The sequence below is a fragment of the Mastomys coucha genome, unplaced genomic scaffold (assembly GCF_008632895.1).
Source record: "Mastomys coucha isolate ucsf_1 unplaced genomic scaffold, UCSF_Mcou_1 pScaffold5, whole genome shotgun sequence".
Classification (NCBI taxonomy): Eukaryota; Metazoa; Chordata; class Mammalia; order Rodentia; family Muridae; genus Mastomys; species Mastomys coucha.
Genome location: NW_022196911.1, coordinates 117,168,459 through 117,172,773, shown reverse-complemented (window position 1 = coordinate 117,172,773; position 4,315 = coordinate 117,168,459).

Genomic DNA, 4,315 nt, shown 5'->3' with positions numbered 1-4,315 from the left:
TCTGAAACAGACCTGTTTTGTACCGAGTTATTTTTGGGATAAATTTTACTGGTTGCTGTTGTGGAGAAGGTGGCATTTTCACCTTTGCCATAATAAAATAGAAATGTGTGTAGAACTGGAGCTGTCTGGTCCATCCTGCTGTTAGTCTCTGTGGCTGTAGCTAGTACCTGGTATGAAGTTAGAGTTAGTGCCTGGGAGTCTGGGGGAGGCCTGTCTCCTTCCCTACTGTTCTAATGCCTTACTCTAACTGGATAGGTGGGAACCCTACAGAGCGGCAGTGGCCTTTGGGCTGGCACTGCCTGTCCGTTTTTCGTGCACCGTGAGGTTATCAGGGTATGAGGCATCTGCTGAGTGGTATCTAGAGAGATGTGGCCCATAAACTCCTGGACTACTCCTTTGCCTTATGCTTCATTAGAGAAACCTGGTTTCCGCTTTGAACCTGTGATGTTTCCTTCATGTTTTTCTGTCTTACTATATTGACAAGGAAAAATAGGTGCTTCCTTATTTGTGTACAGTCAGTCCTTGGGTGATGCTAGTTGGCAATGCCAAAATCTGAGGATCCCCAAATTCTCATGTAAAGTGGCATAGTGTTTTCTTAGAATCTATGCACATTCTCAGGCTTTTTCAAAGTGTGTTGCATTGTCTAGGGAGGGCAAATGTCTAGCACATGGTGTAATCTTCATTTGGAATATTTGTTCTTGGTTGGCTCTGGAGACAGTTAGGTGTTAATGCACGTTGAGACAGAAACCAATTTCCAAGAGGGTTGGGTTAAGGTATTTTGGGTGCTTCATTGGGTTGGAGACAGGATTTTGAGGAGTGTGGCTGAGAACTACTAGAAGCTTGAAACTTGTCCTTAGTGTGTCAGTGCTGGGATACCTAGAGGGTGGTGAACACAGTGAGGTGTTGCCCAGAAGCAAAGACGTACGGACTGCTGAAAGCTTTGCTTCAGTGTTCACACAAGACCCGAGTCCTGCAGAATGGAGTCCACATTATGACTCTTACTGTATTTTGGTTTTGTCCAAGTGCGTGTACATATATGTGAACAGAGGCAACCATAAGTGGTCGGAGCTATCTATCCACCTTGTTTTTTTAGATGGGGACTCACTAGGACCTGGCCTCTCCAATTAGGCTAGGTGTGCTGCTGGGGTTGAAATGCATGCTACCACACCTGGCTTTTTATGTCTTTGCTTAGAATTTGGGGATCTGAGTTATCCCCGATTTTTGACATTGCCATCTCTGCTTTCAACTTGAGGTGATTGGAGGTGACTCCCAGGCTTCACATCAGGTCTTCAGTTTTGGGTTTTGTGAGAAACGGGCTTCCAAACCACCTTGGCTAAGGAGTGATCCTCCCTTTAGGCATCAAGTGTTGAATCTTGTATAGGCTGCAGTATTAGATTCAGTGGTTCATGGTATATTCAGAAACTTCTGATCTTGTTACATTGCTCAGTCTGTCTCTTGCAGCAGGGCCATTTACCCTCAGGTAAATATTGTTTTACTTTTCCCTTTAGCAAACTAGTAGTTTAATAGAACAAATGAGAAATTGGAATGTAGTGTAGAAATAAGGAAAGACAGTATAATTTTGGAATATTTCTATATGTGCTGTGGGCACGGTGTTTGTAAAGGACCTGGCCTATTCCTTGGGTTCTATTGAATATTCTATACGAATATCTTCCCCTCCAAAATTCAGTTATAGAATCTTTCAGAATTCTTTTATTGTATATAGGTATTTTGCTTGCAAGCATGTCTTGCACCATGTATGAACATTGCCCTTAGAAACCAGAAGAGGGAATTGGTTGTAAACAACCTGTGTTTTGGAGCGGGCGGGCTGAGAAAACCAGGGTCCTCAAGAAGAGCTCTTAATCTCTCTGATCCCTAGAGATACTTTTTTTTTTTCATTAGAAGAAATGTATTTACTCAGCACTAAGTGTCTTATGTAGCCTAGGTTTGCATGGTCCTCAAGCTGCAGCAATCCCAGTGCTGGAATCATATAGATCTGCCCCACCACATTCAACTTAGGGGAACTTTTTTTCCTTTGGTTAGGACTGGGAAGAACAGTCATTAGGCTGCTCTGGAGTGGCAGTCCTCCTGTCACAGCCTCCCAAATGCTGGGATTACCAGCAAGTACCACCATAGTCAACTTCTGAGAAACTGAAAACTCTTCTAGATAGTTGCAACATGTTAGAGTTGAGTTTCTTGAGCATAGTGCTAGCTATGTAGCTCTGCCTGACCCAACACTTGCTGTGTGGAGTCCAGGCTGGCCTTGACCTCAATGGCTTACAGTTCTTTACTTAGAAGCATTGAATTTGATGTCTAGTGGATTTATAAGGAGTTGATTTTGTTGTTGGGCCCAGTGGTGCATGCATACTTCCTGTGATCCCAGCTACTCGGGAGCCTGGTGTGAGAGAAGATTGCTTGAACCCTGTAGTTCAAACTAGTCTGGGCAGTATTGCAAGTCCTTATTTTTCTAAATTTGGATATGATGAATAAATGTTTGTATTCAAGTTGTACAAAATCACAGTTCATGATACCTCATCTCTTTATATTGCTTAATGTTATGGCTATAGAATTTAGATCTAGAGTATCTGCTGAAAAGTAGATAGCTTTTGTATGATGAAAGCTTGGCCATTAGCCATGATGGTTAAGAGTAGGTAGAGCCCAAGCCTTTAGTCCCAGTACTCAGAAAGCAGAGAGAGGGGGATCTCTGAATGTGTTTAAGGCCAGCCTGGTCTACAGAGCAAGTTCCAGGTTAGAGAGGGCTACACAGGGAAACTCTGTCTCAAAACACCCCCACCTACACCCTACACACCCTCTACTACCTAAAAAGAGTGGGTAGGACTTTTAGGAGATTGGACCTTATGGAGAGTATATAGGTCATTGGAGTGATCCTCCTGAAGGAGACATTGGCACCTAGCCTGCCTTCTTTCTATTAAATTTCTTTCAAATTTATTTATTGGGTGTGTGTACATGTATTTGCAAATGTTCTGTAGCATATGTGTGGAGGTCTTCCATCTGTGGGTTTTAGCAGTCAACTTCATGTGTGTACCAGTTGTCTACCCAATGAGCCATCTTGCTAATAATCCCTCTTCACTCCTGGTGTCTACCCGATGAGCCATCTTGCTAATAATCCCTCTCTACTCCTGGCAGCTGTGAAGCTAACTTCTTCCGCCATGGGCTTTCACCTTAATGAACCCTGCTGTTGCCAGGACCAAAGAGAGATCTAGAACAGCCAAAAATAATGTGTTCCTAGAGGGATGATTCTTTTTTGTGAGATAGTAGCTCATGCTATAATTTAGACTGTCTTTGAACTTGACAAGAATCCCCCTGCCTTAGCCTCTTGAGTGTAGAACTTTAGACATGAGATAACATGCTTATCCTGTAAAGTTGATTATCTCACATATATTTGTCATAGTAATGGAAAACTGATTAGCACAATTATATCATTTACATATACATGTGTTTATATTATGTGCATGTGTGTGAATATGTGAATGCCTATGCACCTGTGTGTATGCATATATGAGCCACAGATAGTGATGTCAGGTGTTTTCCTTGAAATCACCCTTTTTATGGATATGTGTCTGAGCCCCAGTGAGTTTATGTATACCACACATGTGCAAGAGGCCAAAAATGGTATTGAGTCTCTTGGAATTGGAGTTACAGGTGGTTGTGAGCAGCTGGGTATGCTGAAGTCCAAATCTAGGTGATTTCAGTCCCAGCAATCTGAGGGAGTTGCAGCTGCATGATTTTGAAGCCAGCCAAGCTACATAGAAAGACCCATCTCCAAAAGATGACCATGCCTATCTCTGTTTGTTTAAGATTTTATTTTTAATTACATGAAGATGGGAGTGGGGTACATACACATACATGTGGCACCCATGGAGGTCAGAAGAAAAAAAATTCCCTGTAGCTAGAATTACGGATGGTTGTGAGCTGCCATGTGGGTGCTATGACCTGAACCTGGATCTTTTTCAAGACAATTGATATGTATTCCTGGCAGCCTGGAATTCACAGAGATCTTTCTACATCTGTCTCCTGAATGCCTGACTTTCATTTAAAATTACACTTACTTGGAGCAGGCGCTACACATGTGCCACAGTGTACATGTGGACCCCAAAAACTTGGAGGTGCTTCTCTTTCCACTGTGTAGATCCCAAGTTTAAATTCATTGCTCTACATTTGGTGGCAAGTGTAGTTACCTCTTGAGCCATCTTGTGTGCCTATCTTTGTACGGGTGCTGAGGACCCTTGATTCGGGTCCTTATACTTGCATGGTATGCATGCACTTCACTGACAGCCATCTCCCCAGGTTTGGAGCA